Source organism: Lepus europaeus, chromosome 7, assembly GCF_033115175.1.
Source record: "Lepus europaeus isolate LE1 chromosome 7, mLepTim1.pri, whole genome shotgun sequence".
Lineage (NCBI taxonomy): Eukaryota > Metazoa > Chordata > Mammalia > Lagomorpha > Leporidae > Lepus > Lepus europaeus.
Genome location: NC_084833.1, coordinates 51,466,489 through 51,493,816, shown reverse-complemented (window position 1 = coordinate 51,493,816; position 27,328 = coordinate 51,466,489).

Genomic DNA, 27,328 nt, shown 5'->3' with positions numbered 1-27,328 from the left:
TTCCCATAAGTCTTAATTATTTTTAGCTTGCAATTTTGCAGAAACTGTGCTTCTCTGCTCCCCCAGGAACACATACATCTCATTATTGCTGAAGCACCTGCATTTTTTTTTAAAGAGCAGAATAATAGCCATAGATATGCTGACCTCGGAGTATGTTGCTTCAGTTCACATCCACTCCTTTGCTTTTATACAGAATCAAAGTTCAACCTGCCTTATATTTCCCTGGTCTGAGACGTCACTTATATTTTAATATAATGAACTTGTACCTAATTCCTAGGCCCTCATAGATTGAACGCAGAATCCTGTCCAGACCCCTGAATCAGATGTTCAACCCGGTAGACCTAGCACATGCTCTGTCCCTCAGGATCCAGGAGGAATCTCCAAGCAAAACCATATACTCCAACAATGCAGCGTAAGCAGATGCTACACACCGTAAAGGATGCAGGCAGCTGGAAAATTGTGCTACAAAAATAAACACCCGGTTTCTGCAAATTGGGCAACTCTCATTAGCCTTAGGAAGCTCATTTTCATGGTTAAGTAGTTAAGTGACTGATTAAAAGCACAAGACCATTTAGGCACCTGCTTATTTGTTCATTTTCTTTTTATTTTGAACTTGGGCCAGCAGATGGCGCTCTTGAATGCAATTTGGCAGAGGATCCCTCAGCATCAGGGCGACAAGAACAAATTCAGCACCTGCAGGTTCTTTCTTACACTGTGAAAATGACTTGGAATTTCTGAGGGGGAGAGGAATGCAATTTTAAAACCAGCTAGAAGCTGAGTGTCTAAGAACATAACACCACCTGTCATTTTTTCATTTAAAAATCCAATTAATGCTGATTAGCAGTGGGGGCAGGTGCAGGCACAATGCGGTACAGTTAAACCAGGAAGTAATAATATGTTGAAGCAGAAAAAGCATTTGAAGAGGAACTGGTTTAGTTTTAGAGCTTACCCTATTAGAATGAAGACAACTTGGTACTCTAGAGTGTGGTAGACCGGATCCGATCTTTTCTGTTTTTAATCTGTGTATTTATTTATTTGAGAGAGAGATATCCCCTCTGCTGTTCTACTCCCCAAATGCCACAGTACCCAGAAGTGGAACAGGCTGAAGCCAGGAACCAGCAGCTCCACCTAGGACTCCGATGTGGGAAACAGGAACCCAAGGTTTTGAGCTATCACCTCCTACCTTAGGATTGCTGGCATCAGCCAGGACTCAAATCTAGGGATACTGATAGGGGATGTGGGTGTCTCAAGCCAAACACAGGCCCTGATGAGATCTTGAAGACAAATGCTATGTAGAATGGCTTACACCCTCCAGGCAAGCCTTCGCATATTATCAAAACCCCTTACAGCCATTATGCCCAGAATTGAGCAGTGGGGAAGAGCTTTTGGAACCAAAGAATGTGTTCATCTTCAAATCCTGCTTTTCAGGCAGCTTCCACCAATATTTGAAGAGCTAGTTCTTGAATATGGTAGCTCAAGGCCTGAATCTCACACTAGGCTGGGGGCGAGGGAAGAGTGAGCTCAAATAGAACTGTAACAGAGCCTTGTGGACAGCTGGCTCACCTGCTAGGACCGACGTCTGTAGGAAGTGCTCTGAATGTGTTTTCTCGTTTAATCCATGCAGTAACATCAGGGGGCTTCTCTCATTCTCCTCTTCTACAGACAGGGAAACAGAGGCTACATCACTCGCTCAATGTCGTAAATTATCCAGCTGGCTCCAGAACCCTCCTTGTTAAATACTCTGCTGTTCATCCCCACCCTCACCTCCAACTGCTCCCTGCTCTTCTCCACTTAAAGCCTTCTCACAGCGCCTGGGTTGAGGCCAAATCACTTAGCCAGGCACTCACGATCTTTACGAATCCGTGTCAAACAAGAGCAGATGAGAGATACGGCAGCGATATTATCTAAGGCAGTGACCGCCCGATCACCACCACTGAAATTGTTCTGGGGCATGCACTCACATATGGGAATATTCATTCATAAATTATTTACAGGCTGTATTGTTAATCCACACAGTACATTAAGTATTATTAGGTCTTAATTCATTTCTAATTTTAAACACACTCTCAATAACGTCTGGGGGTTCCTTCTTGCATCCCAGCACCAGGTCTTGCCCAGCCCTCACTGTGCACACATCCTGTGCATGCTTTGGAAACCAGCCTAAAGTAAAGACAGCCCAATCTGGCTCTCTGCTCAGGGGCACAAAAATTCTCTCTTGTCAACATTCCGGAGAGCTCTGAGTGTCACGGGGGCTGGCACACTCATGCTGAGCAGCCATGGGGAAGGGCGGCGATCATAATTAGACGTGTATAAGCCTGGAAACAGAACCAAGGCAAATTCAGAGACTGAGTGATGCCCGAGCCAGGAGGCCCAGGATATGCAAAGGCCATTGGCCAAGGTATTCGTTCCCATAAACAGTGTGGCAGATGGTGCGGCAGCCTGCGAGAGCTGCCTTCGAGAGCTTACACAACACAAACTCATTGTCTCACAGTTCTGGAGGCTGAAAGACCAATAACAAGGTGTCCCAAATGTTGGTTCCTTCTGAGGGCTGTGAGGAAGCACTGTTCATCCCTCTTCTAGCGTCTGGAGGGTTGCAGGAAGCCGCTGGCATCCCTTGGCTCGTAGCTGCACCACCCTGATTTTTTCCTTTAGCTGCACGTGGCATTCGCCCTGTGTGTGTTTCTTCACCAGCCACTCTTTTTAGAAGGACACCAATCATATTAGATGTGGGTGCATCCACTCCAGCAGGGGCTCACCTCCACTGATTACCTCTGCAATGACTGTATCCAAATCAGGTGACAGTGAAAGGTACAGGGAGTTAGCTTTGCGGCATATCTTTCTTCGGGAGCACCCCGTATCCTCCTACATGCTCATGGCTGCCTTGCAGTCTGGTGGGACTGTCACTGATCCGAGTGGTTCCAATCTACACTGTTCTGATGGCAAGCATCTTTTTGTGTGCTTACTGGGCCATTTGCATATCTCCTTTGGAGAAATGACTATTCAGTTCCTTTGCCTTTTTTTAAATTGAGCTGTTTGTCTTTTATCATTGAACTATTTAAACTCTTTATATATGAATGTTCTAGACATTAAGTCCAAGATAAATGATTTGCAAAGAGTCTTCTGTTATACATAAGGTCTTTTCACTTTAATAGTGAACATTTTAAATAATGATGGATTTATTGATTTTCTTTTTAAATTGTGCATTTGGTGTCACCAGTGTCTTTTGAATAATTTATAGTATGAGATCCCTCTCTAAATAGGATTGAAATATGGCTGCCTTCACTCTTCCTGATGAGAACCTGCTCCCTGGGGACTGGGGCTGGTGATGATCCTGCTTTATCCCATCTGCATCCTTAACAGAGCCTCCTGGTTGGGTTTGTTCCAGTAAAATGGGTAAAGACAGGGCCTCCAAATCAGCGGCGCTGTCACTGTGACCCTGGGCACAATGACAATCTCACCATGCCTCAGCGACCTCATCTGTGAAACGGGGAAAAGCGTAGCCAGTCAGCAACGTCATGGGGCTCAACTGGGTAACGCACGCAAGGCAGCTGGCCCAGGGCCCTGCCCTTGCTGAGCCTGTTGGCTGTGCTGCTATGTGAGCACCTGCTGCGAGAGGGACACCCTGGAAGTGACTGCTGCATCAATGGCTGAGAGACCCGTTATTAGGCGGAGAGACCTGGTGTCTAAAAAGTCACAATCTTGGTGAATGGAGCAGGTGGAAACACCCACTTCCTTAGAAAGCTGGGTGGGGGGTGAGGGGGGACGTCTAAACCTCTAAGTTCTTACCAGAGGGGAGGGAAGACAGCCCTGCCTGGAGTTCGGGTCAGAGATCTGGCATAAACCCAGTGGGTACAGCACTTCTCTCTTCTTGGAAAGTCTGTTTACATCCCTCAGCCCCTGAGGTCTTGGGGACAGCATCTTTGGCTTCTCTTGCTTAATTGTCTCCTAAAACTCCAAAGAAAATAGATAATTGTTCCAGGAGGAAATACTGCTGGGCTTTGATTTGTACAGCTGGCATTAAAGCGATGTCAGCATTCGTCGTGAAGTCCCCAAGCACACGCTTTGCACAAAAGCTCCTTGCCTCAGGTCCTTGCTTTATGATGTTTGTTAAGAAATATGCTTTCTTCTTCCCAGGCGGAAGTTGCTTCCCTCAAGCGCGTTTCCCTCCCTGGTTTGCCTCTGTCTTTCGTGGTGGGGCTGAGGCAAAATACTGGGCATGGAGCTGTGTCAGTCTTCAATCCCCGCTCCTGCGTGGAGGCAGATTGTGGTTTTGTGGATGCTACTAATGGCAAAAGGGCAAGAAATTTTAAAATCTAAGTAGAAGGATCATCACAAAGAACAAGAATCACCATTGTGTTACTCAAAAATGCATATTAAATTACTTTACATTCAATTTCCCTGTTTCTTTTTTTAAAAAGATCTATTTATTTATTTATTTGAAAGGCAGTTGCACACTCTCAGAGAGAGAAACAGAAAGAGAGAGAGATCGTCCATCCACTGGTTCATTCCCCAATGAACCAGCCCAAAGTCAGGAGCAGGAGCTTCTTCTGCATCTCCCATGTGGGTACAGGGGCCCAAGCAATTGGGCCATCCTCTGCTGCTTTCCCAGACACATTAGCAGGAGCTGGGCCAGAAGTGGAGCAGCGGAACTTGAACAGGCACCCACATGGGATATCAGCGTTGCAGGAGGCAGCTTAACCTGCTGTATCACCATGCTGGCCCCTCAGTTGTCCTGGTCTTTGAGAAGTACAACATTTATTTTCCATTATTCCAAAATGACAAAAACAAGATGGCTGCTTTTCTGGGGTTGCACCTGTTGGGCCCTTGTTTTAGGAAACTCATCCAAGATGTGCCTCCCCCTGCCTGTCTCCTCAACCATCTGTGGATGCTGGGGTGACAGCTTCTGCAGAAAGCCGCCGTTGGGGTTTAGGGGTTCACCCGCTTACGTCAGGAGGCGCATTCCCAGGGCAGGATAGAAACGGGGCTTAGAGGTCCTCAGGACAGCAGGAGTGGGCTGGCGCGGCGGGGACAGGTCTGTGTGCGTGCACTGACACTGCCCAGGAACGCCGTCCGGGCTGGGGCGGAGCATGGAGAACTGCCGCAGAGGGCACAACTTCCCAATGAGGAAAGAGCAAGGGGAAGGCAGAAAACAGGATGGCAGTCCCTCAGAGACCAAAATGTGAAATTACCCTTCGATCCAGAGGTTGTACTTCTAGATACAGGTCCCAAAGAGTTGAAAGCAGAGGCTCACAGAGATCTTTGTACACTCAGGCTCGTGACAGCACTGTCCACAATAGTTACCCACCGAATAGTCAAGAGAGAGAAGCAACCCAGCGCCTAGGCCTGCTGGATGGACGAAGCAGGGGATGTGTAATTGCACAGGCAGTGGAGCCATATTCAGATGTACAAAAGGAATTTTTTTTCTTTTTTCTTTTCTTTTGACAGGCAGAGTGGACAGTGAGAGAGAGAGACAGAGAGAAAGGTCTTCCTTTGCCGTTGGTTCACCCTCCAATGGCCACCACCGCTGGCGCGCTGCGGCCGGTGCACCACGCCGATCCGATGGCAGGAGCCAGGTGCTTCTCCTGGTCTCCCATGCGGGTGCAGGGCCCAAGAACTTGGGCCATCCTCCACTGCACTCCCTGGCCACAGCAGAGAGTTGGCCTGGAAGAGGGGCAACTGGGACAGAATCCAGCGCCCCGACCGGGACTAGAACCTGGTGTGCCGGCGCCGCAAGGCGGAGGATTAGCCTAGTGAGCCACGGCGCCGGCCTACAAAAGGAATTTTTTAAAATAAAATTTTGGCCGGTGCCCTGGCTCACTAGGCTAATTCTCCGCCTTGCGGCGCCGGCACACCGGGTTCTAGTCCCAGTCGGGGCACGATCCTGTCCCGGTTGCTCCTCTTCCAGGCCAGCTCTCTGCTGTGGCCAGGGAGTGCAGTGGAGGATGGCCCAAGTCCTTGGGCCCTGCACCCCATGGGAGACCAGGAGAAGCACCTGGCTCCTGCCATCGGATCGGCGCGGTGCGCCGGCCGCAGCGCGCCTACCGCGGCGGCCATTGGAGGGTGAACCAACGGCAAAGGAAGACCTTTCTCTCTGTCTCTCTCTCACTGTCCACTCTGCCTGTCAAAAAATAAAAAATAAAATAAAATTTTATTCCTATCGGTTTGAGAGGCACACACACACACACACACATGACTGATCTTTTCCCCACTGGTTCCACTGCAGCAGTGGAGGCTGGGCCAGAACAAAGCCAGAGCCTAGAATTCAGCCCCAATCTACCACGCGGGTAGCAGGGACCCAAGTACTTGAGCCACCACTTGCTGCCTCTCACTGCACACGCAAGCAGGAAGCTGGAATTGCAAGCAGATCCAAGACCCAGACTCAGGTACTCCAATATAGGAGGTGGGCAGCCCAGTCAGCACCCTCATCACTGTGCAAAATACTCGCCCCGGGAACCAGATCCTGATGTATGCTGCAGCATGGAAGAGCCAGGGGGACATCGTGCTAAGTGAAATAAACCGTCCCCAAGGACAGATGCTGTGTGCTTCCCCTCACGGCAGGCCCTGAGCGTACTCAAATTCACAGAGACCCAAAGCGGAATGCAGTTTACCAAGGGCGGAGCGGAGGAGGGAGTGGGCAGTTACTGCTTTGTGGGTGTAGAGGTTCTGTTTGGAGTTGGACGGTGGGGACGTGATGGTTACTCAACAATGTGGGCATACTTAATGCCACCATACCATGCACTTAAGATGGTAAATTTTGTGTGCGTTTAACCACAACTTAAAAAAAATCCACTGGGGCGGGCGCTGTGGCATAGTGAGCTAAGCCTCTGCCTGTGGCACTGGAATCCCATATGGGCGCCAGTTCGAGTCCCGGCTGCTCCACTTCCCATCCAGCTCTCTGCTATGGCCTAGGAAAGTGGTAGAAGATGACCCAAGCCCTTGCACCCCTGCACCTGCATGGGAGACCTGGAAGAATCTCCTGGCTCCTGGCTTCGGATCAGCACAGCTCCGGCCGTTGCAGCCATTTAGGGAGTGAACCAACAGAAAGAAGACCTTTCTCTCTGTCTCTCCCTCTCACTGTCTATAACTCTACCTCTCAAATAAATAAATAAAATCTTAAAAAAAAAAAAAAACCTACCTATGCCAGAGTAGACACTTTACTGAAGATTTGGCTGGTACACTGGGAAGCCTTATTCGAAACCTCCTTGCAGGTTCCCCAGATATTACAAGGTGTTTGTGGAACTGTGGTCTCTGGCCGGGAATGGGTGCGGGAGCGGCCACAACACAGGTGCTTGGCAGGGCTGGGTTCCTCTGACGCTTTTGTCAGCGGTGGCTCAGCTGCAAGTCCTTCCGCCCATGCGCTCAGCCTCAGGTGCAACTCCCCTCTGGGAGGTGGAAGTGGAGGGCTGGGGGAGGCAGACCAACTGACCCACACACAGGGAAATCCGCTGCTGGTGTCAAGTCATCCGGGGACTGTGAAGCAGGGGCGTCCTGTGCAGCATGGGGAAGTCACCCCGAGGCCTCTGCAGCACAAGGGGCAAGGGAGCAGGTGAGTCACAGCGCGCGGGGGTGGCCGCGTACTCGCTTTGTTGCTACTTCTAAAAATTTTTATTTGGGAGATGGACAGAGATTTCCCATCTACTGGTTCATTCCCCCAAAGCCTGCAGTAGTTGTGGCTGAACCAGGGTAAAGCCAGGAACAGGCTCCCACGTAGGCGGCAGGGACTGAAGTCCTGGAGCCACCACCTGTTGCCTTCCCGGGCACCCATTAGCTGGAAGCTGGAGTCAGAAGTAGAGCCAGGACCTAAACCCAGGCACTCCAATATGAGACGCCCATGTACCCCACGCCCACCACCATGTACTGGCTTTAAGGTTATTTAATGGCACCTGTCATGGGCCATGCTTAGTGACATGAGATTTCATGCCATCCTTAATGATATTTACATGTCGTTGATACTATCAATATCCACACATCAGAGATGAGGAGACTGACTCAGAGGTAGCATACTGAGGTCGCACAGCTAAATAAGTGGCAGTCAGGACCGGGGCCAGGTGTGCCTGTTCTCCACCATAGCAGGCCTTCTCATCAGCCCACCTGCAGCCTGTTAGAGAAAGTGGAGTTACCTAGGTGCGCAGGGCTGAGCTCAGACCCCTGCAGGGGACCCTGCGGTGAGGTCAGCAGATCTCCTGGGACCTCCCAGGTCCCAGGTCCTCTCTGGCTCCTGTCTCACCAGTGCAGTGGCCCTTTGAGCATCTCTGCAACAGGCACCTTGTGGCCTGCCCAAGGCCTGACCGTGGGATTCTAGCGCCTGGAAAAAGACGCAATCCTCTGCCCAGGGCTTGGCTGGCTGGCCGCTGGACGTGTCTCCTACATCAAGACAGTGCACTAGGAGAGCTGGGGGTCGGGGGCAGGGGAGGGGAGCAGTCCCTGCTTGGCTTGAGGAGCCCGGCTGCTTCCAGGCAGCTTCCTTCCTCTTGGGGCACCCCTGACACACACAAGTTCTCTGTTCACTACCAGCCTGATCACCCCTGGAAGCAGGTCCCTTGCCCTGTGCTAGGACTTGGATTTTGCTTTATTCTAGCTGATTGTAGATGTTTGCTCAAAGGTATGCTTTTATCTTTTTTTTTTTTTAAGATTTATTTATTTGAAAGAGTTACAGAAAGGCAGAGAGAGAGAGAGAGAGAGAGAGAGAGAGCGCAAGCTGAGTGAGAGCACGCTTCCATCTGCTGGTTTTATTTGAACAACGGAGTTACAGAGAGAGGAGAGACAGAGAGAGAGGTCTTCCATCTGCTGGTTCACTCTCCAGATGGCCACAAGGGCCAGAGCTGCACTGATCCAAAGCCAGGAGCCAGGAACTTCTTTCAGGTCTCCCATGCAGGTGCAGGGGCCCAAGCACTTGGGCCATCTTCTACTGCTTTCCCAGGCCATAGCAGAGAGCTGGATCAGAAGAGGAGCAGCTGGGACTAGAATTGGTGCCCCTATGGGATGCCGGTGCCATAGGCGGAGGCTTTGCTCACTGCACTACAGAGCTGGCCCCTATCTTTCGTTTTACTGAAAGTGTGTGTGTGTGTGTAGGACAGAAGACTGGAATGGAGAACAATGGATGCACATACAGGTGAATAGAGGTAGCCTCAGGGGAAGGGTGGCGGCCCCCTAGCTGTGTAGAAGGCAACTCTTTACTGCCTGCTCCTCTCTTCCTAACACCAATCCTACTGACTAGCTACCGTGCAAGCAGCACGTTGCATGCACTCTCTAATCAGATCCTCTCAATATTATCATCTCCATTTTAAAGAACTAGAAGTGGATGCACAGAAGGCTCAGGTCGTGTGCCTGCTATAATAGCACAGTGAAATGATGAACAGGAGTCCAACCTGGGCGTAGCTGACTCCAAAGCCAGCACCCAAAATACAGGCTCAGAAGAGCCCTGAACCATGTGCTGCTCTGAGGTCTGAATGAGACTGGGTGGGCGGGACCTGCCACAGAGAGAATCATAACAATAGTCACAAGTCACAGCCTGTGCTAGCTGCAGTGTTCCCGAGCTCTCCGCCAGCAGCGCACACACAGTCCTGGCTGCAGGCTCTGTGAAGCCTCGCTTCTCAGCAGGCTGTGGGAACAATGGCTGGGGGCCCGGGATGGCACATCTCGGCTCTTATTTCTCTCACCTTGTAGTGCCTGAGCCTTAGGATCCAACACCAGTCCATAGAGACAAGGGACAGTCTACAGAACAGGCTCCAAGCGTGCCCAGGCCTCTGCTCACCCCACCCACAGCCCACTATCAGCACCACACTCCGCTCTCTCTCCCTTTGGAGTGAACTGCTCGGCTCCTCATTCAGATGTGTTCTTAGTTGCCCAGGCCTTGTCCTATCAGGATCCTATGGTAGCCACAGCGTGGCCCAAAGCTGGAATCCGCCAGCTGTGCTTTCCTTCGTGCCCTCTGAGAAATGGGCTCACTTCTCCCAGTGAACGTGCTGCTCATCGTGAAGACCAACTGGACGCTTTGTTGGAGGAATTATCGTGAGGCCATGCGTTCTCATCAGAAGTGACGTCACCTCTGAGGGGATACACATTGGTTCTCGGTCCTGTGTGTTATGTGTGAGACACAGGTACCTCATATATAAAAGGATACATAGTACATCTGTGGTATTAAAATTTCAAGGTGGGGGGGCTGGTGCTGTGGCGTAGTGGGTTAACGCCCTGGCCTGAAGCGCAGGCATCCCATATGGGCGCCGGTTCTAGTCCAGCAGCTCCTCTTCTGATCCAGCTCTCTGCTATGGCCTGGGAAGGCAGTAGAAGATGGCCCAAGTGCTTGGGCCCCTGCACCTGCATGGGAGACCTGAAAGAAGCTCCTGGCTCCTGGCTTTGGATCAGTGCAGTTCCAGCCATTGTGGCCATCTGGAGAGTGAACCAGCGGATGGAAGACCCTCTCTCTGTCTCTCCTCTCTCTGTAACTCTGTTGTTCAAATAAATAAAATAAAATCTTTAAAAAAAATTCCAGGTGGGAAGTGACTAGGAATAAAATACCTAGCCAGGTTACTTAGGGAGACAACTGAAAACAGTTGAGATGTATTCTTGAGGCTCTCAGATGAGACATACCAACTACAGATATGATGTGATCTCTCTGCAGTATTGAGGCTCCTGTTTCACAGCGTGGTACAAGTGTTCAAATTTCAAGCAAGTCTTACATAGGCTGCAGTCTGGTCACTTTTTATATTTGGAACTCTGTTCTCCTTTATGAAAACAGAAATTTTCCAAATGGTTTTCTTGGCACTGATTACAACATTGAATTGGATCTGAAAGCCCTGTGGACATCTGTGATCAATTATCTTTTAATTAATGGTTAATTATATGCATTTAAAATATATCCCAGCACAGATATTATTCTTAAGTGTAATAATTAAACTAACGTTATGATTGAAACTGTTTGGATCTTTCACCAGCTTAGGCCACTCATGGGAAGGAATGTTTATCATTTTCTATGCACAACTTACAAAGTGCTTTCGTGTAAGCTCCGTTCAGTAAATGTACAGCTCCTTCTATGCTCACGGGGGCCCTAGGGTATAGGGGTGATTATTTAAGTATCTTCATTTTAGGGATAAGGACACTGAGGTTCAATCCAGACTAACTGTTTTGTTCCATTTGCTTGAGCTGTGCAGAGCGTGTGCTAGTCGACTCGGGCTGCTAACACAGTGTCACACTGGGTGACAAACAGCAGAAATTTCTTCTCTCACAGTTCTGGAGCCTGGAAGTCCAAGTACACGGTGCTGGCAGGGTTGATGTCCTCTCCTCCTGGCTGGCCGATGGGTGGCTGTGTTCTCGCTGGGTGTTCACGTGACCTTTCTTCTGTGCATTCACAGAGGGCGAGATCTCTGGTGTATGCTCCTTACCAGGATCCCAGCCCTATTGTATAAGGGCCCATCCTGATGACCTCACCTAACCTGCATTGCCTCCTTAAAGGTGCACTCTGAATACAGCACATTGGAGGTTAACACTCAAACAAGGGAATTGGGGGGAGGGGCACGATTCAGTTCATGACATGGTGGGATTTGAATTGCTCTCTGCTAACTTCCAAGCCTGCCTCCTCTTCTCCCATCACATGACCCCTCCACATGCTTCTGTCCCTCCCCTGTACTAGGGCCAGACCCCAGGCCACAAGCCTAGGGCAGCAGGTGGCTGGTTGACCCTGGGGTAACTGCTACAGTTGGGGAGGAAGTCCCGCTCCATCGGCATCAGGGGACAGAAGAGCAGGAAAGTGGAAAAGCCAGGCTACGACCCTCCCCTCGCCATGGCCATTGCCTTAATCCAGGCGCTCATTGTCTCCTGTCTTGACTACTGCCAGAGTCCCCTGCCTACTGTCTCTGCCCCAGGCTTGTCCCACTCCATTCCCTCTCCCAAACCCAGAGCAGAGTCCTCTTCCTAAAATGCACAAGGCACCCTGTTGCTGTGTTACCTGCTGTGTAGTCAGAATCTAATTTTTAGCTTTACGTTTGGGAACCTTCACGACCTTGGCCAGGGCCATATCTCCGTTGTCATTTCCTGCCACTTCTCTCAGACTGAATGTTCCAGCTACACAGAGCTCCTTTCTGTCCTCTCCCAACACTAAGAAAACACCTATTCTTATTGCAGGAATCAGCTCAGATGGCACCTCTTGGAGGAAGTTGTCCCAGAAATCCCTCCTTAAAAAAAGTAGTCATTCTTGTCTTTCTGAAGCCATGATAGTTACCTGATACAGGCAATGTCTTAGTCTGTATTCACTGCTTATAAACAACAGGAATTTATTTCCCACAGTTCTGGAGGTGGGAAAGGCCAGGGTTAAGGCTCTGGCACGTTTGATGCTTTCCAAGGGCCCTCCTGCTTGTTCATGTATGCACCTTCTTGTCCCGTATGCTGGGAGAAACCAGGCAGCTCTCCCGGGCCTCTTTTATAAGAGCGCTATTCCCATCCATGAGAGCTCCGACCTCCTGACCTAAACATCTTCCCGAAGCCCCACCTCCTACCACCATCACAATGGGAATTAGGTTTCAACTTAAGAATTCTGGGGGGTTACAAACCCTCAGACCCCAGCAGGCAGTTGCTGTCTCAGTTTTTGCCTCCCCTAACGATGTGTGGTCCTCAAGTGGAACCAGAGCTCAGCAAATACTTGATGGGCAAACCAAGCTCCTCACTCAGGTCAGCCCTTCAGCCCCTGCGTCCCTCAGCAACCAAGAAAATCGGCCCATTCTTCTGGGGGCCTCCAGCCTTGATTCTTGTCCAACTGGAAAAGCTGGCAGAGAATCTCAATGAGCTTGTGGGCCCTCTTGAAATTTGTGCAGTGAATGCAAATGTCCTGAGCAAAACTAGATTTCTCTCTGTGCTTGATACATACGACTTCAGCCCCTCTATTTGGGATAATGTCTTCCATGTCCTAAATGGCAGCCCATTGTCCATAGAGATTTTAGAACTCTGGGGGTCTCTAAGGCCCACAAGTCAGTCCCCCAGCTTTCTGTAGCAGGCCAAATCTCCCAGAAAGCCAAACACCAAGTGCTGCTAAGATCCCTTTGGTCTGAGATTGGGCTTGGCTTTTATCTTAACCACTCGCTGCCGATCATCTCGAATCAATTGGCTGGCCAACTGTTTAACTCAGTGGTCTATCACTTCCCCCCTGACTTGAGATACACCGAATCTTCTACACACGCTTGCTCTGTCTGGCTCGGGTTCCACCATTCATGTTCTTTTCTTCCTCCTCCTCCTGCAGCATGACCACCTCCAGTGCAGACCCAGCGAGACACGGAATTTAGCCTGTGACCTCACAACTCCACTGCTGATCATGGAAGGGAAGGGCTGTAGCAAAAATCAGCTTACTTTCCAGTCACCATACACACAATCCTGAACATTATTAAAATGGCTCTTCCTACTGGGGTCAAGGGACCTGTTCCACCTAGAACCCCAGGAGGTGATGGCCCACGAGTGACTTCTCCCTTCTGCTTAACAGGCCCCAGTCATCTTAGGCTGGCATGATGCCTTGAACTGAGACTCAGAGCACACCAGGTACACTTCCCTGTGAGAACAGAGAGAAACATTATTGGACTTTCTTTCTTGTATTGTTTACTTTTGTCTCCTACATTTTATATCCTGATTTTCATTAGATTAAGTATCACTAAAATAGAAGAACTCCCATGTTTTTTATTAAATATGATCTTCACAATTTGCCTTAATTCATCAAGTGAACATAGCTACGTTTTAATTATTCTTTTATTTATTCTGTCCTTGATGTTGTTATTCACTTAAAAATGTTTTAATTCCAGAGGCAGTGGGGCAAAGAGAGGAAGAGAGAGTTCCCATTTGCCGACTCATTCCTTAAATGTCTGCATGACAGGGTTTGGGGCTGGGGCTGCGGTTAAGAAATTCAATCCGAGTCTCCCACCTTGGTGGCAAGGACCCGATTCCTGGAGGCATAGCTTCCGTCCCTGAAGGTCTGCATTGGGAGGGAGTTGGAGGCAGGAAACCAAGCACTAGGATGTGGGTGTCTTCACTGGCATCTTCATCCCTAGGCCAGGCTTCTGCCCCGGTTTCTCACTCTTACATCTAACACTTCAGTGAATATGTTCACAACTGTCAGTTAAAACCTGGGGGACAAGTGTTCTGGTGCAGCAGGTTCAGCCACTGCTTGGAACACCTGGAACCTGTGTTGGAGTGCCTGGTTTGAGTCCTGGCTACTCTGCCTGCTGATCAGTTTCCTGCTAATGTGCTCAGGAGGCACTGGATGATGGTCCAAGTACTTGGGTTCCTGCCATCCATGTGAGAGACCCAGATGGAGTCCCTGGCTCCTGGCTTCTGGCTTTGGCCTGGTCTAGCCTTGACTGTTGTGGGTGTTTGGGGAGTGATCCAGTAGATGTATCTCTCTCTCTGTTCTCCCCTCTCTCTCAGGCACTCTGCCTTTCAAATAAGTCCTAAAAGGAATTTAAACTTGCTTATGAATATTTTTTAGTAATTGAATGGCTGGGTCAGAGGAGATGACTATCACAAGAGCTCTTAAGCTACTGTCATTTTGCTTGACGCTCACTGCTGCCACTTGTGTGCAGGTGCCTGGTGGAGAGCAGGATCACCCACACTGAGGGCTGTGACTTTCTATTTAACTTTACTGATTCAATAAATATAAAACAGTATTTTCGGCTCCATTTCAAATTTCTGTTTAGGACACGCTCAGTACTTTGAAAGCACAGCTTCTATTCCAGCCGGGGTAAACTCAGGCTTTCGAAACCATCACCAGCCAAACTATTTCCAAATTCGTTTAAATTCCATCCACGTGAGCCTCGGTGCGGCATCTCTGGAAGGGTTACCTCCTGCAGCCGGTGCACGGGGCTCTTCCCTGGCCTCGCTTCTCCTCTCACCTGTCCTGGCCTAGCTGCTGTCTAGACAGGTGGTATCTCTGTAAGTCGTGCATCAGCTCTGCCAGGGGCGTTCAGTCTAGCTTTGCCTTCCTCTCCCTAGAAACATGTTTTGCCTCTTGGTTCCAAATGCTCTGGATCATGGCTCTGTTCCAACAGTGCAGTCAGAACTCAAAATAGTTTGGAAAATTTTCTCTGGAAACTGCTTTCAAAGCTATTGGTGAATTCTTCTGAATATGCTTATTGGTGACAGAGCTTGGCATGTGGAAGGTAAATTTTATTTGCTGGAAGAAAACTAGTATCTTTTACATGCGTTCTGTATCAGACAGGGTCCTGTTAGAAGCCAGAAACCCGACTATAGTTTCAGCAGAGAATTTAATATAAAGAGAGCTGTTTACCAGGTGGGAGACACAAAAAACAGGGAAAAAAATGGAACACCGAAGTATCACAAAATTAGTAGCTGCCAGAAGCAGCTGCCTCCCCTAGGGATGGGGAACAAAGGGAAGGAGTCAGGATCGCTGAAGATTAGAAGCTTGGAGGAGGGGCCTGCTGTGCAAAGGGACTGGTGCTTAGATCTCGGAGCCAGGAGACGGGCTCAGTGGAGCCAGGATTCTGACTTCAGAGTAGGAGGTGACGGCAACTGGCGCTGTGTTTCTGAGAGAGCACAATGAAGCGGGTTCTAAGAGTGTGGAACGGCGGCGCACTAGAACCACCTGCACGCCGGGAAGCAGCGGCTGCTGCCAGGGGGAAGCAGTGTTGCTGGGGCAACGCTGATGGGAACAGGAAGCCGACAGAAAGGAGAAAGGCTCTCCATCACCAACCTTCAAATGCCCCCCCAGTTCCCCTGACCCTCAAAGCCTCACAAGGAGCTGGCTGGCAAAGGAAGAAAGTTTGCAGAGGTCGGCCCCAGCCCTAGAAAGCAAAGCCAGGAAGAAGGGAACATTGGACCAGGACCCAGGAGCTCAGTAGGCTGCCGCCCACTGTGGACCAGGCACCCCAGCAGGTTCACGGCTTGTCTCACTGCATCTCTTGAAGTCCATCTCCTGAGTGATGAGGGCAGGAGGCTGTGATGAGGGTAAAGGAGAGAGGAAGAGTGAGTGTGGGATCCTGCAAGGCCATGCCACCTGCAAAGGGGCCCCCTCAGGACTTCCGCTCCCCACCCCCAAGTCCTTGGGAAATCTACCCAACTCAGAAAACACGTGGAGGTGGGTTTCTTGTGGAAACTGTTCATGGGTCAAAACTTCGCACGAAGGGGGATACAGGGAGGAACAGAACAGTGTCTGCAGATTCAATGCAAGGCAAGAGAGGGCAAGCTCTGTGCAGCAGCAACCTTGGGAAGGTTTGTGACTTTGCTTGTGTCATTAGTCTGGCCTGAAGCCTTGGAGGGCCCTCACTGACATTTAAATTACGCACACTTTATGTGTACAGAAACTGAGGCTCGCAAGGTTAGATAACATGACCAAGACCACATGGCTGTTGACTGGATCTGAACTCACTTCCGTCTGATTCCAGGAGTACGTCCGCTCCAAAACGGGATGGACAAGAGAAACCGCAATTGCACCACTGCGTAAAACTTACTCAGAATGCGCTCTCATACCTCGAGTTGTAGTAGCGCTTATGTTATTTTAATACTTGCAAGTCCATGAGGTAATTATTAGACCTATTTTACAGATGAAAAATTGAGGCTCAGACAAGCAAAACGATGTATTTGCCTTAGCTATACTTAGCAGTAAGTGGCGTTGGAATCCCCACCTGAATCCAGTGGATTCCAAATCTTGTGCACTCAGCCAGGGCTTCTCAAACTTTAATGTGTGGACGAGTCCCCCAGGGATCTTGTAAAACTACAGATTCCTATTCCGTAGGTCTGGGGCTGCATTTCTAATGTGCTTCAGGTGGCGTTGATTGTAAGGCTACCACAAAATGCACAGGAGTTACAGGTAAGGTTTATTGTCAGGTGGGGGAAGCCTGACGGGCGGGAGGGTGAGAGAGAGGAGGAGAGTGTGACAGAGATCAAGGAGGAACAGGTCCTGTTAAACCTTTACGGGGTGGGGGGAGGGCAGGGAAGTAGGAGCAGAGAATCCCATTAGGATGGGGGTGGAGCTGACACCTGTGGTTGGGCCCCGGGGACTTAGGACCAAAGCCTACTGTGCAACGTGGCGATGGGGGCCAGGGCCTAACATGGCGTCACAGGCATAGATGGCACCACGGATAAGACTGTGCCATTTTACTGACATTGACGTTACTGGTCCATGAACCTCACTTTGAGTAGCGAGGCTCCCAACAAGGACACCATATTGCTTCCTTCACCTGCCAAGCCTGCCTCCTCGTTCCCACGTTTGCTCACCTCTGAGACCCCAGGAGACCTCTTGGTCAAGTTCACTTACGATGTGACACCCAGAGCTTGTCCTCCTTTCTCTTTCCTTTCTTTGAAATTTTTCAGAGTAAAGTAGCCAAACAAATCCATCATCTGGCAGGTCATTAAGAAAAACACGATTTTTGCCCCATGTGACTACATTCAATTAATGAAGCTGTCATTAAAACCCATGAATGCAGCAGGAAAATTAGTTTCAGGTGTTGGATTGTTTTTGGTCTAGAATCATTTCTATATTCTTAATGAGGAATATTTGAAACATCATCACCCTTGCCTTCCATCAGGGGCTTAGAGCTGAAGCTATCCAAGAAGGCTGACATGTTGGGGGTCGGTGGGTTGTTTATGGGAAGCAATTAACATCCTCTCATTGTTGTCGCTTCGCATTAGCAGGAGGCTGCTCATGGGGGATGTTTGCAGAGCCACAGCATATCTTTGGGGAAAGAGAGGCAGATGTAGCCTGTGAAAAGAGCTGACAACTTCATAGAAGGACCTGCAGAATGCTAACCAGGGATCTCCCACTGATGTTGAATGCCCATAAAATGGAAAGCTAAGGAAGATTCATTTGCTCTCTCTAACCAAGGACATTTATTTTTTAAACTCATGGTTAACACAAACCAGGAGGAAAAGAAAGCTAGGCATCAGAAGCAATGGGTGGCAGGCCTATTAATGGCTGATCTGTACAGTGATCTGCCCTCAAGGAGACCCAACAGGCCAGTCCACTGCAGTGGCTTTCAATGTGGTAAGCCTGGGCTTCAGCAGAAGTCAGCTTGTGAAGAGCCCTGGCAGCTCTGCCAAGAGTTGGATCACTGGAAATGGACCTGCCCTGGAGTCGAAGGATGCCCAGGTCAGAGCCACAGATCATATTGGCTCTAAGCTGAAAAGCCCTTCACTCAGCCCAACTTCCAAAGTGACCACTGCAGCTGAGGGGATGGTCAAGCAGGGTCAGCAACATTGCAGGCAGAACTGTAAATTTCTTGTTAGAGATGCCCCCTGCCTTTACCTGGCCAGCTCTCCTCCCAGGCCAGCCAAGTAATGAAAGTCAACAGAGTGCCTTCCCCTAGGAGGTTCACATCTCCCTTAAGATGTACCCCATGGGAAGAGATAGATAGGTCTGGGCCTCTTAACTTACAAGGCCTAAAGCCCACCAGATTATTATCAAGCCCCTTCTATCAGGTTCTATTTGCCTCTCAATCAGAAAACTTAATTGTAGCTTAGACAGCACCTTTCTTAGCTCCTCTAATAATGACTCTGTCCTTTGTTCTAGGCCCTGTCTAGCGCACTTTGTAATCATAACCTCTACCACCAATGGCTCTATTCCCAACCTGTGTGTACTGATGGTCCTCTTCCCCACTTAGTGCTGTATAATTGTTCAAACCTGGTAAATGCCACTCTTAGGATCATTGGTTACTATCCTCACTCTGTCTTTTATGACCATGTCTAAATATGATCAGAGTCGGCAAACTTGGAAGGCTTCCATAGCCTTGGCAACTCATGACGACAGCCTAGGGTGGTTACTGGCGCCATAAACTAGAGTGTCAATGTGTTGGATCAACAACAGGAGCCACTGTGCACTTGCTCCGCATGTGGGATCTCTGTCCTTAATGTGCTGTACATTGTGATTTAATGCTATAACTAATACTCAAACAGTATGTTTCACTTTGTGTTTCTATGTGGGTGCAAACTGTTGAAATCTTTATACTAAATTGATCTTCTGTATATAAAGAGAATTGAAAATGAATCTTGATGTGAATGGAAGGGGAGATGGAGTGGGAGAGGGGAGGGTTGTGGGTGGGAGGGAAGTTATAGGAGGGGGAAGCCATTGTAATCCATAAGCTGTACACTGGAAATTTATATTCATTAAATAAAAGTTAAAAAAAAAAGAAAAAAAAAAGAAACAGTCTATTCCAAGAAGTAAATGAAGTGGGTTAACATTTTAAAATGATAGCTGACCTGTTTTCCCTCTGCAATTCTGCCCCAACCTCCCATCCGTTCCCTAGCCTCTCTTCAAAGAGACCCCATCATTTGCAGCCCTGACTGTGCGGCTGGAAGAGCAGCAATGTAAATAACATTAAAAAATATATTTTTGGCTTTGGAACTTTCAAGTTCCAAAGTGTGGCTTCAACAATAGGTTTAGAAAAATACTTACAGAATAAATTTGCTTCCTCTTCTCAAAGGTGAACTGAAAGTGTCTGCAGAATGATGTGACCTTGACCGTGCCTTGAGCCTAGGGCATGGGCATTCTGATGATAGTGTGCTTTTGGGAAAATGGACAGGGAGAGAGGCCTGTAGGGCCAGGTAGGTGGTTTCAGGGAGAGTTGGGTAGGGAATTACAGGGCCCTACATCCCCAGAGTGTGGTCCATGGGCAGGGGGAGGGAGTAGGACTCCAGGAAGGCCCATGTCCTTCGCCCCACAGATCTACAGGGAAGAGCAGAGCCCGCAGAAGACAGCAGGTGGCTGACAGTGCTGGAAGGCCCACCTACAGTGCGTCAGGGACAGGTGAGCCTTCCTTGATTATGGTGTATTATTCTTTCAATACACCAGCTGCAGATGTTTTCCTTAGACTTCACGTGGATATTCACAAGTAAGATTAACGTACTTTCTTTTGGATGCTATTTATTAGGTTTTGGTATTATGCTCATCCTAGATGTATAAAAAGGATTTGGGAAACTTTCCAGTTACATGTTCTGGAACCAACTGAATAATTTAGGCAGGAGTATATGTTTCTTGATTGTTAAGTTAGTGAGTTCTTGTCTATACAACCATCATTGGCCCTTGTTCTTTTGTAACTTCATTTTTTAAAGTGGCAGATTTATGAAAAAAAATTTTTCCGGCTATTGTGGGGTTGTTGATATCTTTGAGCAGTCTATGCTTTCCTGAATCAATTTTAGTGATTTATGTTGTGCTGGAAAAATCATCCATTTTCTCTAGATTTGAAATTTCATTGACAATGTTTTACATGACATTTAATCATTATTTTATTTTTCATTACTATGATCATAACTTCTTTTTCATTCCATATATATATTTATATATACATTCATCCTGCATTTTGCCTTAGTCTACTTGCTGGAGTTTTAGGTTCATCTATCATTTTTGCTGGCACTTTTTTGTAATTCATTATTTTCAGCTTTTCTCTTTATTAATCTCCTCATATTTCTTTTGTTTTTATTTTATTCTCCTCAACTGAATTCTTAGTTCTCTGGTGTTCAGATTTTCAAGTGCACATACCAAGGAAAGGGCAGGGTCTGGATTTTAAAAAGGAAGTGAAGCCAAGGTTCAGAAGGAGGATAGGGGATGGGTGGAGAAGAGAGCTGGGGCTGCCTGAGGGGCCCTTGGAGTGTTATGACAAGTCACGCAGTGTCTGAAGCGTGGTTCTCAGGGTCACGCGTTGATAAGGTGCTGCCATCAGGACGCGCTGATGACTCTCACAGGCTCTGTGTCCAACTCCATTCCCATTTTGACCATGAGCACATCAGGAAGAACATGACAAATGCCCATATCCACCAGGTCTACTATATTTTTGTTCCTGGAGTTCTGGCTTCATAGGCCAGTAAAACATCTAAGTAGAGACAAAAGCGGGGTTTTTATTTTTTAAGTACGGTTATTGAATGCACATACATAATCATTGATTAGCACAGTTATTTTATAAAGTTTAAGATAGTTTAACATCCAAATGTGAGAAGGTCAAAATCACAGAGTGATAGCTTTATTCAGTTTAGGTTTGGGTACCTATATTTTATACTCTAGAAATGGAGTTTGAAAGCCCACCACAGGGATTGTAATTCAGCTCTGATTTCTCTCACCCTTTGAAAATTCAAGTGAATGCACAGTGCCAGGCTCCTGGTAATAGCAAGTATCATTATTCTCAGGAAGAAGATAGGGTCACATATGTTACAAATAATTTCACAAGACATTCTATAAAAACCGCATCCTGGAATGGAGAAAAACTAACCACGAACACAAGACAAGACAGCAGACTGCAAGCCATCAGAAGTGGAACTGATGGGGCTATATACATTGAAGTGATTAGATAGGGACTCTGAAATCATGAGTACAGTGTTCAAGGGGATAAAATACAATGTCTAGAGCATTAGCAAGAACTGAAAGCTATTTTCAAAAAGAACTCCATGATTACTCTAGCTATCGATGCCAAAAGGAAGGATTCAATAAATGAGTTCAGCAATGACTTTAATACCATCAGGAAATAGAGGGAAAGAAAGCATCTAGATTGCAGCACAGAGAAAGGAAGTAGGAAAAACACGGAGAAGAAGGTAAGACTGTGAGGGACAGGCATAGCCTCATGGTTCTAAACGTGTGTTGCTGACATTTCCTTAATCAGGGTTTTTCTTTTTTTTTTTTTTTCGAAGAAACTGAATATTTTATTAAATCATTTATTATATATTCTGGAGCCATGTGTATCCATGCATCTTTATTTTATTATTATTATTATTTTTAATATAAATTTAAATATAAATTTCCAAAGTACAGTTTATGGATTACAATGGCTTCCCCCCCATAATTTCCCTCCCACCTGCACCCCCCCATCTCCTGCTCCCTCTCCCATTCCATTAACATCAAGATTCATTTTCAATTATCTTTGTATACAGAAGATCGATTTAGTATATATTAAGTAAAGATTTCAACAGTTTGCACCCACACAGAAACACAAAGTGTAAAATACTGTTTCAGTACTAGTTATATGTCGGAGGCCACCCGACAAACCACATGGAGACACGCAGCACTCAGTCAATTCATCACCACGTTTATTGCCTCATCGCGTTCCAAGCCAAAGTAGGGGGCCCGGCGATAAGGGACTGGAGGCAGTCTCCCTAGGGAAACCCTTCAGTCTCCAGCCCCGAGCACACAGAAAGACAAGGATATATACCCCAGACCCCATACAGATAACATTCATTGTGTGCAATCACGCATAGCACAGGAATAGAGCAAGTTTACAAAGTAGCAATGATCAGGGTACAAGCTCTGCAGATAGAGCAAAGAACATCATAAACCTTCATCAGAAGTCACATCCTGCCTGCAGGAATATGGGATGAAAAGTCTTGGAAACAGGATTAGATAAGGGACAGCCTCAGCCTGCTGCATCTCATGTCGGGCCAGGGCCACTGGCCCCGACAGTTCAGTTATAGCATTACTTCACATTACAACACATTATGGACAGATCCCACATGAGAAGTAAGTACACAGTGACTCCTGTTGTTGACCTAACAATTTGACACTCTTGTTTATGGCGTCAGTAATCTCCCTAGGCTCTCGTCATGAGTTGCCAAGGCTATGGAAGCCTTTAGGGTTCGCCGACTTTGATCTTATTCCAATAGGGTCATAGTCAAAGTGGAAGTTCTCTCCTCCCTTCAGAGAAAGGTACCTCCATCTTTGATGGCCCCATTCTTTCCACTGGGATCTCACTTGCAGAGATCTTTCATTTGGGTCTTCTTCTTCTTCTTCTTCTTTTTTTTTCCAGGGTGTCTTGGCTTTCCATACCTAAAATACTCTCATGGGCTCTTCAGCCATATCTGAATGCCTTAAGGGCTGATTCTGAGGCCAGAGTACTAATTAGGACATCTGCCATTCTATGAGTCTGCTATGTATCCTCTTCCCATGATGGATCGTTCTCTCCTTTTTTGATTCTACCAGTTAGTATTAGCAGACACTAGTCTTGTTTGTGTGATCCCTTTGACTCTTAGACCTATCAGTGTGATCAATTGTGAACTGAAATTGATCACTTGAACTAGTGAGATGGCATTGGTACATGCCACCTTGATGGGATTGTATTGGAATCCCCTGGCACATTTCTAACTCCACCATTTGGGGCAAGTCCAATTGAGCATGTCCCCAATTGTACATCTCCTCCCTCTCTTTTTCCCACTCTTATATTTAACAGGGATCACTCTTCAGCTAAAATTTAAACACCCAAGAATAATTGTGTTTTAATTACAGAGTTCAACCAATAGTACTAAAACAAAATACTAAAATAGATAAAGTATTACATTGTACATCAAGAGTCAGGACAAGAGCTGATCAAGTCACTGTTTCTCATAGTGTCCATTTCACTTCAACAGGTTTCCCCTTTGGTGCTCAGTTAGTTGTCACCGATCAGGGAGAACATATGATATTTGTCCCTTTGGGACTGGCTTAATTCACTCAGCATAATGTTTTCCAGATTCCTCCATCTTGTTGCAAATGACCAGATTTCATTGTTTTTGACTGCTGTATAGTATTCTGTAGAGTACATGTCCCATATTTCTTTATCCAGTCTTCTGTTGATGGGCATTTGGGTTGGTTCCAGGGCTTAGCTATTGTGAATTGAGCTGCAATAAACATTAATGTGCAGACAGCTTTTTTGTTTGCCAATTTAATTTCCTTTGGGTAAATTCCAAAGAGTGGAAATGGCTGGGTTGTATGTAGGGTTATATTCAGGTTTCTGAGGAATCTCCAGACTGACTTCCATAGTGGCTTTACCAGTTTGCATTCCCACCAACAGTGGGTTAGTGTCCCTTTTTCCCCACATCCTCTCCAGCATCTATTGTTGGTGAATTTCTGAATGTGAGCCATTCTCACCGGGGTGAGGTGAAACCTCATTGTGGTTTTGAATTGCATTTCCCTGATTGCTAGTGATCTTGAACATTTTTTCATGTGTCTGTTGGCCATTTGGATTTCCTCTTTTGAAAAATGTCTGTTGAGGTCCTTGGCCCATCTCTGAAGTGGGTTGTTTGTTTTGATGTTGTGGAGTTTCTTGATTTCTTTGTAGATTCTGGTTATCAACCCTTTATCTGTTGCATAGTTTGCAAATATTTTTTCCCATTCTGTCGGTTGCCTCTTCACTTTCCTGACTGTTTCTTTTGAAGTACAGAAACTTCTCAATTTGATGCAATCCCGCATGTTAATTTTTGCTTTGACTGCCTGTGCTTCTGGGATCTTTTCAAAGAAGTCTTTGCCTGTACCTACATCTTGCAGGGTTTCTCCAATGCTCTCTAATAATTTGATGGTGTTGGGTCATAGATTTAAGTCTTTAATCCACGCTGAGTGAATTTTTGTGTAAGGTGAAAGTTAGGGGTCTTGCTTCAAGCTTCTGCACATGGAAATCCAGTTTTCCCAGCACCATTTATTGAATAGACTGTCCTTACTCCAGGGATTGGTTTTGGATCTTGATCAAATATAAGCTGGCTGTAGATGTTTGGATTGATTTCTGGTGTTTCTATTCTGTTCCATTGGTCTATCCTTCTGTTTCTGTACCAGTACCATGCTGTTTTGATAACAACTGCCCTGTAGTATGTCCTAAAATCTGGTATTGGATGCCTCTGGCTTTGCTTTTGTTGTACAAGATTGCTTTAGCTATTCGAGGTCTCCCGTGTCTCCATATGAATTTCAGCATCATTTTTTCCAGATCTGAGAAGAATGTCTTTGGTATTTTCATTGGTATTGCATTGAATGTATAAATTGCTTTTGGGAGAATGGACATTTTGATGATATTTATTCCTCCAATCCATGAGCATGGAAGATTTTTCCATTTTTTGGTATCCTCTTCTATTTCTTTAAGGTTTTGTAATTTTCATTGTAGAGATCTTTAACGTCCTTGGTTAAGTTTATTCCAAGGTATTTGATTGTTTTTGTAGCTATTGTGAATGGGATTGACCTTAGAAGTTCTTCCTCAGCCGTGGCATTGCCTGTGTATACAAAGGCTGTTGATTTTTGTGCATTGATTTTATATCCTGCTAGTTTGAAAAACTCTTCTATGAGTTCCAGTAGTCTCTTAGTAGAGTTCTTTGGATCCCCTAAATAAAGAATCATATTATCTGCAAAGAGGGATAGTTTGAGTTCTTCCTTCCCAATTTGTATCCATTTAATTTCTTTTTCTTGCCTAGTAGCTCTGGCTAAAACTTCCAGAACTATATTGAATAGCAGTGGTGAGAGTGGGCATCCTTGTCTGGTACCAGATCTCAGTGGAAATGCTTCCAACTTTTCCCCATTCAATAGGATGTTGGCCGTGGGTTTTTCATAAATTGCTTTGATTGTATTGAGGAATGTTCCTTCCATACCCAATTTTCTTAGAGTTTTCATCATGAAAGGATGTTGTATTTTGTCAAATGCTTTTTCTGCATCTATTGAGATAATCCTATGGTTTTTCTTCTGCAGTCTGTTAATGTGGTGTATCACATTGATTGTTTTGCGAACACTGAACCATCCCTGCATACCAGGGATAAATCCCACTTGGTCTGGGTGGATGATCTTTCTGATGTGTTGTTGCATTCTATTGGCCAGAATTTTATTGAGGATTTTTGCATCTATGTTCATCAGGGATATTGGTCTGTAATTCTCTTTCAACGCTGCATCTTTTTCCGGCTTAGGAATTAAGGTGATGCTGGCTTCATAAAAAGAATTTGGGAGGATTCCCTCTTTTTCGATTGTTCTGAATAGTTTGAGAAGAATTGGAGTTAGTTCTTCTTTAAATGTCTGGTAGAATTCAGCAGTGAATCCATCTGGTCCTGGGCTTTTCTTTGTTGGGAGGGCCTTTATTAATGTTTTAATTTCTTTCTCAGTTATGGGTCTGTTTAGGTTTTCTATGTCTTCCTGGTTCAATTTAGGTAGGTTGCATGTTTCCAGGAATCTATCCATTTCTGATAGATTTCCCTGTTTGCTGGCATACAAGTCCTTGTAGTAATTTCTGATGATTCTTTTTATTTCTGTGGTATCTGTTGTTACGTTTCCTTTTTCATCTCTGATTTTATTGATTTGGGTCTTTTCTTTTTTTTAGTTAGTTGGGCCAATGGGGTGTCAATTTTGTTTATTTTTTCAAAAAACCAGCTCCTTGTTTGGCTGACTTTTTGTAATTTTTTTTGGATTCAATCCTGTTGATTTCTTCTCTGATTTTAATTATTTCTCTTCTCATACTAGATTTGGGTCTGGTTTGCTGCAGATATTCTAGATCCTTGAGATGAATTGAAAGCTCATTTATTTGGTGCCTTTCCAATTTCTTGATGTAGGCACCTATTGCTATAAACTTTCCTCTTAACACTGCTTTTGCTGTATCCCATAGGTTTTGGTATGTTGTACTTTTATCCTCATTTACTTTCAGAAAGGTTTTGATTTCTCTTTTGATTTCTTGTATGACCCATTGTTCATTCAGGAGCATGTTGTTTAATCTCCATGTGTTTGCATATGCTCTAGGGATTCCCGAGTTGCTAATTTCCAACTTCATTCCTTTATGGTCTGAGAAGCTGCATGGTATAATTCTAATTTTTTTGAATTTGCTGAGACTTGCTTTATGGCCTAGTATGTGGTCAATCCTAGAGAAGGTTCCTTGTACTGCTGAGAAGAATGTAAATGCTTTATGTGTAGGATGAAAAGTTCTGTAAATATCTGTTAGATCCATTTGGGCTATAGTGTCGTTTAAATCTACTGTCTCCTTGTTGATCTTCTGTCCTGTTGATCTGTCTATTTCAGAGAGTGGAGTATTGAAGTCCCCCAGTACTATTGTATTGGAGTCTAAGTCTCCCTTTAAGTCCCTTAACAAATCTTTTAAATAAACCAGTGCCCTGTAATTAGGTGCATATACATTGATAATTGTTATATCTTCCTGTTGAATTGATCCCTTAATCATTATATAGTGCCCCTCTTTGTCTTCTTAACAGTTTTCGTGTTGAAGTTTTTGTTGTCCGATATTAAGATGGCTACACCCGCTCTTGTTTCATTTCTGTTGCCATGGTATATCTTTTTTCCAGCCTTTCACTTTCAGTCTGTATGCATCTTTGTTGGAAAGATGTGTTTCTTGTAAGCAGCAAAGAGATGGGTTTTGTTCCTTAACCTAATCAGCCAATCTGTGTCTTTTAACTGGACAGTTCAAGCTATTGACGTTCAATGTGACTATTGATAAGTAGTAAGTTTGCCCTGCCATTTGCCAAAGATATTTTCTAATATATGCTTTGAACTTCCTGTGATCTTTTGCTGTGAGGTTTCCTTCCTTTACCTTCTTTCATATTGGTTACCATGTTTCTGTGTTTCTGTGTGTAACACATCTTTAAGCATCTTTTGCAGGGTTGGACGAGTGGCAACAAATTCTTTCAATTTCTGTTTGCTATGAAA